This window comes from Ambystoma mexicanum, chromosome 1p (assembly GCF_040938575.1).
Source record: "Ambystoma mexicanum isolate Mex_15411 chromosome 1p, UKY_AmexF1_1, whole genome shotgun sequence".
In the NCBI taxonomy this organism is placed as follows: Eukaryota; Metazoa; Chordata; class Amphibia; order Caudata; family Ambystomatidae; genus Ambystoma; species Ambystoma mexicanum.
This window is the reverse complement of record NC_090921.1, coordinates 211203363-211220271: the sequence shown is the minus strand read 5'-3', so window position 1 is coordinate 211220271 and position 16909 is coordinate 211203363. Positions and strand designations below refer to the sequence as shown.

Below are 16909 nucleotides of genomic sequence, written 5' to 3'. Positions count from 1 at the left end.
AGAAACAGTGCGACTTGCGCGGGCACCAGGTGGGATTTGGTGTAGTTCACGGAGAATCCCAGGTCCGTGAGGAGTTGGACGGTCCTTGCCGTGTGGACCACGGCGAGCTCCTTCGTCTTGGCGCGGATGAGCCAGTCGTCCAGGTAGGGGTAGACGTGAATCCCCTCGCGGCGCAGCTGCGCCGCCACCGGTGCGAGGCACTTGGTGAATACCCTGGGTGCCGACCGCAGTCCGAAGGGAAGGGCTTTGAACTGGTAATGCCGCCCTTGGACCACGAACCTGAGGAATTCTCGGTGCCCCTTTAGGATTGGAATGTGGAAGTAGGCATCCTCCAAATCCAACGACGACAGGAAGTCTCCTTCCTCCAGTTGACCCAGGACGTGCTGTAAGGTGACCATCCTGAACTTCTGCGCCTTGATGAACTTGTTCAGCCGTCGCAGGTCTAGGATGGGGCGCCATCCTCCCGTCTTCTTCTTCACGAGGAAGTATCGCGAGTAGACTCCGGAGCCCCGAAGCCTCTTTGGGACGAGTTCGATGGCGCCCTTTCTGAGCATCGCCTTTACCTCCAGGAGAAGTAGAGGGACGTGAAGTTCTCTCCTGGCCACGGGGGGGACGCGCGGGCACCTTCTTTGAAACTCGAGCGCGTGGCCCCGGGCCAGGGCATCCAGCACCCAACGGTCGGTGGAGATGGACTCCCACACGCTGACGAAGCCCGCCAGCCGGCCTCCCACCGGGGTGCTTCGGTGGGGGCCCGACCCCACGGCCGGTTCAATCCTGCTTGGACGCGGCCTTGCCGCCTTGACGACGACGGCGGGGTCCGCTAGACTTGCCTCGTCCTCTGTAGGCCTCTTGCGACGACGAGCGGGCCGCTTGACGGTAGGAAGCGAAACCGCCACCGGAACCTTTGGAGGCGCCCTTGCCTCCGCCGCTCCGAAAGGGCGTCCGTCGTTGCTGCAGGACTCCCAGGGCCCGGGCCGTCTCAGTATCCGCCTTGATGGCCTGGAGGGAATCGTCCACCGTCTTCCCAAACAGGTTGTTCCCGTCGAAGGGCATGTCCAGGACTCTGGTCTGGACGTCCTGCCGAAAATCCGTAGCTTTGAGCCATCCACGACGTCGAAGGCAAACGCCGTTGCCTAGCTGGCGGAACCCCGCGTCGGCGATGTCCGTCGCCACGGTGATGGCGTGGTCCGAAGCCACTTCACCTTCCTGGAGGATCTCAAGGGCCTCAGCCCTCTTGTCGTCCGGCAGAAAATCCAGCAGGGGAGCCATCTTGTACCAGAGCTCCCTGTCGTAGCGGGCCACGATAGCCAAGGCGTTGGCCGCTTTAATCGTCGTCGCTGCCGACGAGATGACTCTACGTCCCATAGCATCCAATTTCTTTCCCTCGCCGTCCGGCGGGGAAGTCGATGTGGAGGCCGCACCCCCCCCCCGCTTTCTTCCTGGCCGCCGCGGAGACGACGGAGTCCGGGGTAGGCTGCGCCCGGAGGCATAGGGGGGCCGTGTCCGGGACCCGGTACTTCTTCTCGTACCGGTCTCTTCTAGCTGGCGTCGTGGAAGGGTTCTTGAGGAGGGAAAGGCCCTCATCCCAAATGTCGTCCAACAGAGGCACTGCGAGGACCGTCTTCCTCTTGGCCTCGCGCCGCTGATAAAGGAAGCCTTCCTTTTTCTTCTCCTCGGGGCAGAGTTGAAAAAGCTCGGAAGCCCTGGAGATCATGGAATGGAAAGATCCGATCTCGTCGGGCGGAGAAGCCCTGGTGGGGGGCGACGACGGAAAATCCTCGTCGTATGCCTCGTCGTCCGTACCCGTCGCTGCCGTGTCAGTCCCCGTATCATCCCCTCGGGTGGACGGGGAGGAGGGCTGGACGGGGCGCGACGGTTGAAAAGGAGGTGGAGGATGGATCCTTCTTTTCTTGGCAGGGGGAACACCAGAAGGTCCCGGTTCTGGATCCCCCGACGGGAGAGGTTCCTCCGTCGGTAACGGTAGCCTCGTCCTTATCTCAGTGCATAAGGACTGTATGGCCAACAAAATGGCCGCCGAGTTGTCTCGCGGCGCTGGCAGAGGGGAATCCGACGGGCGAGCAGGGGCCCCGTCGGCATCCTCGACGATGTCGTCGTCGTCGCCTGCGTCGGCACCCATTCCGACGGGCTGGTCTTGTTCCACGCCTAGGCCGTGGCTTAAGACCTCGACCAGCTCTTCTTCTGAGGTTGAGGCCGAATCTACGACGACGCCCTGCCCCCCCTTCTTCTCCACGGAGGTTTTCACGGGGGTCCTATCGATGGGCATAAAAGAAGACTCCCTCCGAGGAGGCAGGGAGATTCTGGGCCCTGAGGTCGCCACCACTGGAGTAGCCTCCACAGGCTGGGCCAGGGCCGCCGCGACCGTTTCGATAGAGGGCTTGGTCGGATGGATCAAGGCCTTCACCACCCTAGGTGCGCTCACCGCCTTGTCCTTGAGGGAGGGGGCACTGCCACGCTCCTCCTCTGCCTTCGAGCTCGACCGGGGCCTCTCCAGGAGCTTCGCCGGGTGCTCGGCCTTCCTCTTACCCGACCCAGAGCGTTGGCTCGTGGTTGATGGTGCCGGGGAGGGTGCGCCCTGCCTGGCGCCCGTAGAGCCCGACCGTTCGGCGCTCCCGGTGCCAGCGGACTCGCGGTGCTTGGCCTTATGTTGGGCCCCCGTCGCCGGGGCGCCCTCAAAGGTCTTAGAAGACCGCTCGGATTTCTTCTTCTTCTCGCCAGACGGGCTCTTACCCTGCAGCCAGTTGGCGAGACGTTGATGACGGTCCTTCATGGTCCGTTCCGACATGTCGCCGCAAAACGCACAGTCCTTCTCCACGTGCGTTTTGTCCTCATGAAGGCAGTAAAGGCAGAAAGAGTGTTCGTCCTCCTTAAAGACGTTCTGCAGCTGGCATCCAGGGCAGACCCTGAACAGCTTTCCGGGCGTCGAGCTTCCCTTCTCCTGGGCCATCTCCGAGACCGGGCCTGAGAAGCTTCTGGAGTCCTCCGAAGCGTAGCTCGACGAAATCTTCACCCTTGAGGGGCACAGATGAATCCGACACGGGTCCCCGTAGATCGGATGTAGTATCGGTGGAGCTTGAGGCTCTTTGACCGAAGAATCGAAGTTTTTGTGAAAAAAGCGCGAAAAAAAAGCACTAACGCTCGAGAGCAATAGCACGAGGATCCCAACACATGAACGTGCGGTAAAAATCTGAAGATGGCTGCCAGAGGCGGTGCTTAGGTAGAGGGCAGTCATTGGCTGTGGTCAGTATGACGCAGAGACCAGTGATTGGTTATTGCTACGAAAGACAGATCAGAAACGAAACTGATACTGGTTTTTTCTTTACCGAGGATTCCCAGCCTGACGACGGGGAATATTCATGAGCATGTGAATCCATGCCAGACCCCATGCTGGAGAAAAGCTGTTGCCCCTTGGCTTTCCACTGAATGTATTAGAACGTCAAGGTTTGCAGAGCAGAAAGGTCCAACTCAACATGGCCTACTTTCATAAACTACTTTGTGCCCACTACAAGAAGACTATAATGCAAAGGTGTGATTTTTACTCTACAAAAAGGAACCCTACTTTTAGTAGAACCAAAGCTTAATTTTCAATTCTAAAATCCATTAAAAAAAACCTACTTTAAATTAACCAGTCATCGCGAATAATCATTTTTATGCTTCATTCCCTCTCCCAATGAGACGCCCAGCACACTGTGCTCGACTTCTGGACCTTTTGTCAGGTACAGGGGTGTCAAAGTTTGACTATCCTGAGGGCTAAAGGGGGTATTTTGGGTCTTTTGACTTCTGAAACATATCAAGGATCTCTTTGGTTTCGGCCTTAATGCTTGTTTTCAGAGTAGGGAAACTATCCAGACCAAGATGGAGGAAGTGACTCTGCACAGAGAATGGCTCCATTAGGACAAAGGCCATTTACTCAGCATTCTAAACTGCCTTACATCAGTCTTTAACCGAGAGGCAGGTCATGTTTTGGAATATCTCCTAGAGTAGGCACATGTACACCCAACAGCAAGATTTGGCAGTTTTGAAAGCAAGGCAGAATCAGAGGATCAAGAGTCAGGAAGAAAAGGAGACCGCTGGTAAAAGCAGCTGCAGCAAAAGATGGCAGCTAAGTTCTAGCACTGTAGTTCATCAACTTCCCTTTTTGTTTTCTCAAGTCAACAGTAAATACGTTGGAAGTCTGTTTGGACTGTCAAGTGGAGGCAGGCTCCAGAAAGCAGCCATATTCAGTGAGAACGCATGTGTCAGGCAGCGCGCATGTTTTCAAAAGCAGGAAATTTCGTTTTGTGAGAATTACAGAGTGAGAGTGCGTTAGATCTCAGGCAAATACCTGAGACGCTGCAGTGTGTGTTATTGTAACGCTCTCAGTCGTGTTCTGTTTACAGGAGTGAAAGGCCGCTTGGCGCAGGTTGCTCCGTGACAAAAACCAAGAGCTACTTCAGTTCCGTGTCAAGAAATCGGCTTGCACGGCGATGGAGCTTCATCTACAAGCTGGTAAGGAGGTGCCTCTAGTGGGCCTCTGTGGTAATGCACGCGTGCAGCAGCAATATTACTTTTCTGACTTTAAATACTTTTTTTGGTTGCATGGTTGGCGCAGTAGGTTTTAAAAAAACGGTTTCCTCTTAAGGATGGAGTTAAACAATGTGTTAAACCAGAGCACTCGGTATCCAGCAAGCAGGAAATACAGGTTGTTTTTGCAGTGTTTAGATGAAGAGCTTTATTGCAAAATAACTGAAGGTTTGAATAGACAAAAAGTGCAAGAAAACTTCAGGAAAGACTTTATTCAGTTCTAAAAGAAAAGTTGACTCTGAAGATCCGTTAAGAACTTTGCCAACCAAGAAGCTTTTCAATGCAAAGGTCCCTCTTAGCATTTGCAGAGGAAAATCAGGTGCAGTGAGTTCAAATCAATGGGATGGAGAGAGGGTAGTTCAATTAGGAATGTATAACCTAATGTAATTCTCTCTCGCCCTCATGCAGATATCCTCCAGAGTCAAGATAAGGAATCTGAACAGTGTTATTTTTTCCACTTCCCTTTCCCTTGGGGGTGTTCTGGGCTCAACTGTTTAAAATCAGGTTGAGTGCCCAACACCTTGGAGGGACTGTTGGGTTCAGCAGCTCCTGAGGACATCTTGTGAAAACATTGACCCGATGCCTTTTTCTTTCATCCTGAATGAGTGGAGCCTTTTTCCACTCATTCATTCTTTTGGGCTCTGTTTTTTTGGAACTCTGTTCTGTGTTTTATTTTACTATTTTATTTTACTATGGAGTCTACTTTCCTCCATATCTCTTTTAAGGCATCTGTATTTTGATTTTAAGCACAGCTCCTTATGGTCAGTGTTGCTGGGAACCCTTTGGTTCTCCTCCTAAAACCTTATATAAGATTGGCACACACACCACCTTATGTGGAGTGCCAAGGGGATACCTAGTATCCCCTTTTCTCTGCTCCTGCGACGTTTTAGTCACATAGATCACCTTCTAGTTATGGCTGGTGGCGGTGAACGTGTTTTACCAAATATTATGCTATTTTTAACTGCAGGCTATGTTCATAGCCCCAGTTGTGCACAATAGGGTAACCCAAGTTCTTACTTAGTGGCTCTTTTTTTTGTTGTCCTTTGTTAATCCTTCTACCGTCCTGGGAAAGGGAGGTCTGCATGAGTTTTTTGCCTTTGGCGGAACCCTTTAGTGTCTCCGACTAGGCTCCAGTGTGTCAGGGCAGGCAGGAAGTGGGTTGGGGGGGGGGGGGGGGGTCAGGGGGAGAGGAGGTTTTCACTGATCTGCCCGAGTGCCTGAATGGAACCAGCTCCCACTGGGGGTCTGTCCAACTTATGTAAACTGCTGTGAGAGATTGCAGAGGAGTGCGTATTAAATGTGCTGACTCAACACCAGATCGGGCGTAGCACTTATCAGCTTCGAAAGCAAGTGGGAACAGGGTACCCTCTAGTGGGAAGACGGGACCCAAATTATAGTGGCACCCTAAACAGACTGTGCAGGGAAACAGGGGTAGGAATGCATCATGTGTACTATTGGGTCCACAGGACCGCTCTATCGTTAGCACTAGGAAGGGAAACTAACGCTGTAAACGCATTCAGCAGGTAATGCTCCCCGGAAGGGCCCTGCCCGGGGAGCACCGCTCCAAAACACATGATCACCACCAAGTGGGCCAGGGAGGCGGGAGACTGGGCTAAAATGTGCATCACAGGCGAGACTGAAGCAGCTAAGACAACACTGGGTGATGCAATGACAGGGCGGCAAGGCAATCCTGCAGCACTTGGTGGTAGAATGAAAATGTACTTGAGCCAGAGAACCGTTCACATGGCCACATGTGCCTATCGTCAGGTGGCTATGGGAAAGAGAAACTGGATGGAGCAGTGTTCCTGGGAGGACCAATCAAAAGGTAAGTTTTGTGGTCATTGGGAGATGGCCAGCCTTCAGAGTATCCACTACAAGGTTTGCAAAGGCTGAACTCTAGCAGATACCGTGTGACTGTCCCCCTTCCCACCAGAAGCAAGGCGTCTAGTGTTTTCTTCAATGGTGCTGACCAATGGCAATATATTAAAGTTCCAGCGGTCAACACAAATGTTATTCTACTAATTGCAAAATGTTGCCAGGGGGGAGGGGGACGGCTTGCGGGGGGGTGAGCATCGATGTGGCGTCACATGGGGAAGCGATGAGTTAGGATGCTGTTGATCTCTTAGCGCCAATCATGTTGTACTAACGTGGGTTAGCACCAAGGATATGACATAGCACAATCAATTAATTTCTTGGGAACGGTAGGATACACAAACTTTCAAGCTGTAACTGTCTAATGCCGTGATCATTGTATTCAGAGAATAAAGCTAAAGTTCACTGTATGAACAGCTCTCATCAACCAGTTCTAGTCCATTGTTACATTTGATTTGTGCTCGCCCAACTGTAATAAACAGCATTAATTCTTGCCCAGAGGGTGCTCCTTTATGACAAGTTTTTTTATGGTGGGATCAGAGGACCCAGAGTACATGTTTGGAAGCCCCAGCAAGATCCTCAGTCTGCCCAGTTAGCCGAGGGTATCCAAGCCGCCCTCCGTGGGGGCATGGGACCGGCGACCTGACCAACACGCATCACTGAGGAGGCCCTGCAGACGCTGAGATCACAAAGGTCTGACCGGTCCAGAGCGCTGCCCATGCTCTGTGAGGGATGAGCTTGTGCTGGAGGCTCGGTGCCGAGGGGACTCGAGGCTCTCTAGGACGCAAGTATACCATGCAAGAATGTGCTGTATAGTGGTTGCATGCCCACAGCAGGAGAGGGATCGATTTTTTATGGTGTCTAGGATGCATCCCCAAGGAATGAAGATGATCGGTTTTATTACATTTGCCTTGTTGGAGGCTGTGGAGAGGGCTGAGGGATACGAACAGAGTGCACGCTGAGTTAGGAGTAATTGGGAGTGAGTGTGGGTAACAGGAGGAAGGGGAGAAAAAACACAGGATAGCTGGGATCAAAAAGATAGGAAGAAAAGTGAATTATGGCTAGACAACACCCTGGACCACATGTGCCAAAAAGTGCACCAGTACCGCAATACACTTTAAAAATACAATTTTCAATGGGCCCAGTAAACACAATCCTAAAAACCAACTCCATAACTATGGTATGCAAACCAATGTATAACCTCATTTAGAATGGCAGGAAGCAAATCAAGGCGAGCCAAACATTCAGGATAGTAATATACTATTCCTTGGGAATAAGAGCAGGTTAGATATACTTTTAGAATACAATCAGTATTTCAAGGGTAGTAGACCCCGTCAGTCATGCAGTGACACTCAGTTATGAAATCACATAATGATCCAATTGACATTGGCTATCCTGGAGGACTCTTCTGACCCATTGACTTTAGGTTGAACTGTCCCTCATAGGTGGTACATAAGTTACTTTTATTGATAAGAAAGGGTTAACCTATACTTCATTGGGGGATTGTAAAGTACTCACCTGTTTCCTTCCCTAACCTTTTCCACAACCTCAGTATTGTGTTAAGTGATATGGTGTCCAGTGTCCGTGTGTGTGTGTCCGTGTGTGTGTGTCCGTGTGTGTGTCCGTGTGTGTGTCCGTGTGTGTGTCCGTGTGTGTGTCCGTGTGTCCGTGTGTGTCCGTGTGTGTGTGTCCATGTGTGTCCGTGTGTGTGTGTCCGTGTCCGTCCTAGCGTGCGTGCGTCCTAGCGTGCGTGCGTCCTAGCGTGCGTGCGTCCTAGCGTGCGTGCGTGTGTGACCGCGTGCATGTGTGCGTCCTAGCGTGCGTGTCCTAGCATGTGTGTGCGTCATCCCAAAAGGATTTCTACTTAACTTAAATCTGAGAAAGTTTATTTTTATTGTTGCCTAGTACCCTTTCTAAAGAAGGCTTATTTAAAACTGACGAAAATAAATAATGAATTTGCTAGAACACCTCGAGTACAAGTGTTATTTGGATATGTGTCATTGTGAATCTCTACGTTACATCTCTACAGCTCACATTTACCCATGTTGAGATAAGTCTGGCTGCTCACTTAACCAACTTGCGTAGTACAGGCCTATACCAATAGTTGGGTTACCTATTGCCAAGAGGACAAGGCTGGTGTAGTCTCGCACAGGCCCAGTCCACTACGTGGCGCCACCGCAGATCATGCATTCTTTTTATTGTCCTGGATGTCCCATATGCACCTGGGCACCACCCAGTCACTGCCGCGACCTGCGGTATTTATATTAAATCAGGGTGGGCCCACCATGCGACCCGGCCACCATTATCAGAGCTGGGGCATCCATGTTACTATGGGGATGCCACTGCGCTCTTTGCAGAGCATCAGGCCTCCTCAGCAATGAGTTGTGGAAACGCAGGGGGCAGCCCGCATCTTCATCCGGGCTGCTCCGCTGGGAAGCCCACGCATTCTACATCTGGGCTGCTCAATGGAGCGACCTGGGACTTGCACACTGCCTCCTCTTCACCCAAGTTGGCAGCGGCCAATCCAGAGCTTCAACTGCACGTTTCTGCATTCCCTCCTGGGCTGTTACTGACATAAGCAGCCCAGAAGGATTTCATTGATCAACGGCCCGCCTCGCTGGCCACGAGGCAGGCCTCTGGAGCCACGGCGGGGCAGCCCAGTCAGGGCAGCCTACAACACGCATTCCTGGCCGGGTTATTCTTGATGGGCCCGAGCATCCACAGCCCGCTGCTATGAACGTCTCTGTGGCCCATTCTATCTGGCCCCTGGGCAGGCAGACACCACAGCCAGCGGCAGTCGAGCTGCTCCTGACATAGCAGCTCGGGCACCCTGCACAGTCTCTGCGGAGATCCCCGCTGCGCTGCCCGGCCATCGCCAATGGTTCAAGGCACCAGGGGGCTGCTCAAGGTAGCAACGCCCCAGGTAAGTCCCTTTCTTTTCTCTCCCCCTCTTCAATGGTCCTTTTCAACGGTCTTTATTTTTTAAATCCTCCTGGATTCTTTCTCTCCAATAAGAATCTCAAGAAAAGCCCATTTTCAGATCTGTCCCAGCTTATTCTTGGACAGGAGAGTTATTTTCCAGTGTTCTGTCTTATAATTAACATTCCATCTAGCCCCCAGTCGGCTGCATGGATTCTTCCCAAACACATATAAAATAAAACACTTCACTTAAATAAAGCCTTTTATTATTATTACACTGTTGTCTGTCTTTCTTTCCTGTGTATTCCTTCAGAGGGCCAGCATTTAGCCCAACTAGCCGGGCCCCCTGGGGCCACAGGCTACACAAAGTTCCATAGGAGATTGTCTTAAACAAGTAAGTATTCACTTTCAGAGTTAAAGTTTTCAGAGACTTCACAGAAGGCGCCCTCCATTTGTTCCAGCAAACTCCCAACCACACAAATCACCCACTCTCCTTAAGTCTGGTGTGCATCCTGTGAGGCTAAGTAATACCCAAGCCCACACAGTACCTTAGGAGAAGAACAAGTTACTTACCAAATGTAATGTTCTTTCGACTGGATGTTCCTCCCATGTATTCCTCATCTTGTGATAATTTGTTAACTCCAGCTTCACTGCTTCGGAAAATAAAATTTGCGGCAGAGGGCGCTGTGCTTGAGTTCATGGCGTCGATTGTGCCTCGACGGACTCCTTACTCTGTCGATATCACCAATGGTATAAATAGCTCGAGCCGTGCCCGTTGCTTCAGTTCTGTTTTTTCGATGAAACATAGGCGGAACACCCAGGCGTGCCCCATGACCAATACATTCTTCGTGAGAGGAAAGTGTAGGAAAACGTAAACTGTACTGTGGGGTAGGATGGGAGGGTCAATGAGGAATATCCAGTCGAAAGAACGTTACAGTTGGTAAGTAACTTGTTCTTCGAATGGATTGTGTCCTCCCACGTATTCCTCATCTTGTGATAGGCTCCCATAGCAGTAGCAATTTTGGAGGCGGGAGTACTAATTTCAGTTTGTGGACAGAATGCAGAACTGCCTTGGCAAATAAACCCTCATTAGGAGGAGGCAGTATCCAAACAATAATGTTTAACAAAAGTATGCATTGTTTTCCAAGTTGCAGCTGTACAAATATCTGCTGCCGGGACTCCCCTCTTTAGAGCCGCAGAAGTAGCCATTCCCCTTGTAGAATGGGTACAAAGCCCATCTGGTGGTTCTTTTCCCGCTAATCTGCAGCATTCAACTATGGCTAATATGATCCAGCAGGAAATGGTCTGTTTTGTTACAGAAGCCTAATTTATGACCAGTATAACCCACGAATAGTTGGTCATCTTGTCTCAATTTAGCCATCCTTGAAATGTAAAAACTAAGAGCCCTCTTGGGATCTAGTCTGTGTAATCTCTCCTCTTCCTTGCCCAGATGAGGAGGAGGATAAAAAGTTGGTAGTACTATTTTTTTGTGACAAATGGAAGTCCGAGACTACTTTTGGTAAGAACGAAGGTTTAACTTTTATCCTTATAAAAAAACAGTATATGGAGGTTTGCATGAGAGAGCCTGAAGTTCACTAACCCTGCGGGCTGATGATAGGGCCACAAGGACAGATTTTAGAGTTAAAAGCCCAAATGGACATGACAGAGGCTCAAAAGGTATGCAAGTCAAGAATTTTAGTACTAAATTTAAGTCCCAAGTTGGTACATGAAAAGGTACTGGAGGGTATACATTAGTAAGCCCTTTTAAGAATTGAATGATTAACTGTATTTTGAAATATGAAACCTCTTCAGAGGAGCGCTTGAAAATGGACAGCGCAGCAAGGTATCCTTTGATTGTTCCTATCTGGAGCCCCAGATTAGCTAGATGTAATAGAATAGAAAGCACCATTGGGGTGCCACACTGAAAATGGTCCACATCCTTGTCTTTGCACCAGTTACTAAACCTGTTCCAGCGACATCGGTACAAAGATTTTGTTGCTGGTCTTCTGGCCGAAAGAAAGATTTCATCTGGATGATCCCAATCCTTGTATCTCAACCTCTCAGAAACCATGCGTGAAGGTCAAGTGTCTTGACCTCTGGATGGAGAACCCGACCTTCCTCTTGTGAGAGAAGATCCTCTTTGCGGAAGACGTATTGAGGGCAGATGGACATGTCCAGAAGGTCCGGGTACCACGTCCTCCTGGCCCAATCCGGGGCAATTAGGAGCATGGTTTTCCTGAACTTTCTCAACCTCCTGATTACTTGAGGAATCACGGGGACTGGGGGAAACTCATACAGCAGTGGAAACTTCCACTCCACTACGAATGCATCTCCCAGAGCTCCTCTGAGGAAATTCCCTTGAGCAGTACTGATCGCACTTCCGGTTGATCGCAGTGGCGAACAGATCCACTTGAGGGGTTCCCCGAAGGGCGAAGATCTCCAGAAGGACTTCCTGAGCTATCTCCCACTCGTGAGAGACCGTGCTCTGCCTGCTCAGAGCGTCTGCCGCCGTGTTCTTCTCTCTGGCTAGGTGAATTGCAGATAGAGAGATTCCTTCTCGTATTGCCCAGAACCATAGCTGCATCGCCTCTCTGCACAGTGGTAGTGACCCTACTCCTCTTTTGCTGAGATAGTACATGGCCACCGTGTTGTCCGTCATAATCAGGACATTGTTTCCCTGTACAGAGGGCAGAAAGGCCTTCAGAGCTAGTCTGATTGCCCTCAGCTCCACAAGGTTGATGTGTAGTTTGGACTACGATGGAGACCAACGACCGCTGATTGTCAGATCGTTGGTGTGTGCTCCCCACCCCGTGAGTGAGGCGTCCGTCACTACTGTTATCGCCGGTCATGGTTGCCAAAAAGACTCCCTTGAGAATGTTGTCGTTGCAAGCCCACCATAGAAGATCCTGAGCAACTGCGCTCGGGACTTGCAGAAGATCCAACATATTCCCTGAGAACTGGGACCACTGAGTGCCCAATGAAGGGATCTCATTCTCAATCTGGCCTCTTGTACTAGGAAAATGCAGGATGCCATGAGGCCAAGCAACCTGAGAAAATCGAAGGCCGGTAGACGTTTGGCATTCTGGAATTTTGTTACCATCTGCTGGATGTGGAGAGCTCTCACCTCGGGAGAGGCAAGGCTTTTTCTGAGGAAGTGTCCAAGACTGCTCCGATAAACTGGAGCTTCTGGGATGGTATCATCTGGGACTTCTTGAAATTGAGGGAGAAGCCCAATTTGCGGAGGAAGTGGCAGGTGATCGAAAGATGTTCCTGAGCTTGTTCTGGAGAACTTGCTCTGATCAACCAATCGTCCAGCTAGGGGTAGATGTGAATGCCCCCTCTCCTGAGACTTGCTGCCACAACCGCCAACAGTTTGGTGAAAATCCTCGGGGCGGAGGTCAACCCAATCGCAAACCTCAGGCACTTTGTGCTTTGGATGAATTGGCACATAAAAGTAAGCATCCTGAAGGTCCAATGATACCAACCAATCTTGGAGTTGGAGAGCCTGAAGGATCTGAGAAAGTCACCATCTTGAACCTGTCCTTCCTGAGGAACTTGTTCAAGTTTCTCAAGTCCAAGATGGGTCTCAGTCCTCCGTCCTTTTTTGGGGGAGTACCAACCCTTGTTCCTCTCCGCTACAGGTACCAGTTCTATGGCACCTTTCTCTAGCACGGTTAAGATTTCCTGCAACAGGAGCAGATCCGAATTTTGGCAGAGTTGGCTCCCGGTGGATGATTCTGAGGCCTTTTTTGGACGGGGAGGCAGTAACCTTGGGCTACTGTTTCCAGTGCCCAAGCATCTGAGGTATGATATGATATGATATGATATTTGTAACGCGCCTATACACAAGTGTTTCAGCCCCGCCATTCCTTCAGATGCTGAGAGATCCTGCCTCCCACTGGTGTTTTGTGCAACAAGGTCTCAGGGGGATTTGGAGGCAGCTGCAGGAGTGGCTGAGGGTACAGATGCCGCTCCTGGGGCTGATTTTGCACCTCTTCCTCATGCTCCACGAGGGAAGTTTCTTTTGCCCCTTTGAGAAGCCTGTCCTCTTCCAAAAGAGGAGTAGTATCGAAAAGAACGACCCCTCCAGGAAGTTGAGCCGGAATAGGGTTTTAGAGGCTGGCGCAAAGAGGTGCTAAGTAATTTAGCTGCCGCTTTCGAGGTCTGAAGTTTTTCTAGGCTTTCATCAGCCTTTCTGCCAAAGAGCCTCGAGCCATCAAAGGGCATGTTGAGGAGTCTAGCTTGCACGTCTGGTGCAAACCCCGACTTCCTCAACCACGCAAATCTGCGTAGCACAATGCTTGCAGCCATGGATCTGCTGATACTATCAGCAGTATCTAGTCCAGACTGGAGACATTCCCCCATTGCCTCCTTCCCGTCTTTAACTATATTCAGGAAGCCTTCCCTTTCCTCGCCTTCCGGAATATGATCAGCCGACGCCGAAATACAGTCCCACGGGGTATGGGTAAACCTGGCTAGGGTACAGGTGACATTTGCCGACTTAAGTGCCATACTGCCTGACGTGAAAATGCCCAGGCATCAACTTTTTTATCCTCTCTATCTGGAGGGATAGTTGGATAAGCAGTTTGTTTTGAAGTGGATGCTGCCTGATTGACTAAACTCTCTGGAGTCGGATGTTTATTCAAATATTCAGGATCCGTTCCAGTGGGTCTATATTTTTTTGGAAAAGTGCTAACTGCAGCAGCAATACTCTCTGGTTTCTCCCAGTTTTTCTCCACAGTCCTTTGAATGGCCTTGTGGAAAGGGAGAACAGGATCTTTGAGGTCCCTTGACGATTATATCCGTCATGTCATCTTGTTAAAAAATGGGTGAAGTATTACCCCAACCCATATACTCAATTACCCTGGTCATAAGACGCCTGTACCCAGCATCTGCATGCTCTGCAGGATCAGGTCTGGCGAACTCTAATTCTGGGGATGTGTCAATTCCACTGGCAGAATGTAGAGTATCACTCAGGTCTCTCATTCTAGATTCCTGATCAATAAGCTACTCAGGAACTTGTCTTGTACCATAAGAAACTCCAAGAGGAGTAACTTTGTCCTCTTCTGAAGCAGATTCTTCATAAATTGCTGACATAGACTTGAAAAAGTCTGATCTGGGCAATGGAGTAAATCTCCTTTCTTCCTCTACTATCCGCGTCGAAGGAATTGATAAATCCTTCGAAATTGTCGAATGGGTCTTCGAGGACTTCGAAGATGATTTCGATACTGGCGTCGAGGATGTTTTTTGGTTTTGGAGTCGAAATTATCGACGCAGAGGGCGTTGACGAAGTCTTCGACGGCTTGTGTTTTTTGCATGGCACTGGAGAAGTGCTCGACTCTCGAAGAGTCTTCGATGGATTTACGTCGACCGGTCTTTGCTATGGTAGTCTTGGACTTCCCTTTGTCGTCCAATGGAGCGACTTTAGGGGTATGGCTTTTTCGAGGGGGGTCGAGGCTGCGTTCTCGAAAACCTCCATCTTTTTTTCAGAATTCTTCCCACTTACTGGAAGAATCCAATTTAGTCGGACATCGAATTTCTTCGGTCGACTCTGAAGAAGATGAGGGAGATCTAGGTCTCCTTCATTTTTTTAGATGAGTGTCTCAATCTACTCCTAGATCGAGATCTCTTGGAGTGCCTATGTCTATTTTGACATAGCCTTCTTAGAGGCTTCCCTTCCCACCGACAGTTTACCTCTCCTCTCACGAAGAGCTTTCTCAGTCATTGATTGACAGGACCCGCAGTCCTCGGTTTGGTGACTGGAACCGAGACACCACAGACAAATCCGGTGGGGATCGGTGATCGACATTTTAGATCCACAATCTACACACTTCTTGAACCCCGTCTTGGGTGTCGAAGGAGGAAGATGACGACATTTTCTTCACAGACAATAGAAGCACGCCGTTCTCGATAGCGAAGCGATCGGAAAAACGGAACTGAAGCAATGGGCACGGCTCGAGCTATTTATACCATTGGTGACGTCGACAGAGTACAGAGTCCGTCGAGGGACAATCGAGGCCACAACCTTGAGCACAGCGCCCTCTGCCGAGAATTTTTTTTTCCAAAGCAGTGAAGCTGGAGAGAACGAATTATCACAAGATGAGGAATACGTGGGAGGACAATCCATTCGAAAGAAAGAGCATTGGAGTGGATACCTTCAGGATGCACCAGCACAGGACCCAAACCCTGGATTTTTGGTTTGGAGACGAAGGAGCTGGATGGAAACTTGCAGCAGCCAGAGGAGGCTTCCAGCAAAGGTTTCTTCATGGATTCTGACTGCTCTGGATTTGGCACCTTTTTACAGCAGCCAGATGGAGAACGAATATCACTGGTCGGATTTGGTTCTCTCTCTCATTCCTGCACTCTGGCGAGAGGACTTCAGGGATTCGAATTGTGTCTGAAGATCCAGCGTGAGTCCAAAGTTTCGAATGGATTCGGACTTTGGACAACCATGCACTGCTCTCAGGCCCGAGGGCCCAGGGTGTTGGCGGTTTGTAGTCCAGCACGGATGCCGCGCATTGCGGGATGGCTCACAATACAGGTGTATTTGAGACTAGTGGATCTCAGACTCTGGGTAGAGGTCATCACATTCGGGACCACCAGGTCAATTGGAAAGTTACATAAGGGTCCGGTTACACAGCAGGCTCTCTGGTCACTGGAAATTACTACCGACGTCTTTCTTAATCCTCATCATTTTCTGCTCCAGTGGTCGACTTGTCAGCAACTTCAAAAGGGTTCATCAGGAACTACAGCACAACTTCTGCTATCTCTCCCTGTAGTTTACATAAAGGGGCGGTCTGGCTGCTGCCCCCCGCCCCCCTGGGAATTGGTGCCTTTCAAGCAAGGTGGTGAAAGAGGGCTGCAACGTTTTGGACTCCTCCCTCACTTTCTGCCTCGTCAGATACTCTGGAGCCCAGGCAGGGAATACAAAGGATTCCGGCCGAAAGACTAAACTTCCACTGAGGTCATTCCCATCTGGAATGGCAGGGGATGACCGCAGAAACAAGGATACTTAAAAATGGTGAAAAATAAGAAACCCACCATTCTAGCAGAATGGTGGCACTTCTGTGCATTACCAAGGCTGACTTAACAGCCAGCGATGAATAAGACTAAAATGTCACTACGGTAAAACTGCCACCAGCCATTCAAGTAAACTTTCAATTTTAACAGTGCTACAGTTAAGTAAGCAAGGGGATGCATTGTATATGCCCCCACCCCTCAAGCACTACACATAAGGTGGGGTGTGCTGACTCACTATATAAAATGTAAAGGGGATGAACATCCCCCTTTAGCCCTTGGGAACAGTAGTTCACCCAAGTACATTAAAGAGAAATTAACAGGGAAACTCAAAGGGCCAACCAAGCCTAAGCCCTAAACGTATAGGAAACTAATTCCAACTACACACTATGGAGTGACATAAAAAGGTCATCCATAAAAATAGTGAAGACTAGGTGAGCGGAGAAAAAGATTGCCTTTCAGCTAGGGGCAAGGAAAAATAATCAAGTCCAAGCAAAAGGTTCTGGGGTTGACACAGGTC

At 50.1% G+C, this 16909-nt stretch overlaps 1 protein-coding gene across 2 annotated transcripts in view; it reads right to left on the bottom strand.

The window, feature by feature from the left end:
- The window catches only part of CNTROB (centrobin, centriole duplication and spindle assembly protein), a 369000-nt gene that overhangs the window by 215260 nt on the left and 136831 nt on the right, over nucleotides 1–16909 (bottom strand). The gene's annotated exons all lie outside the window — the stretch shown is intronic.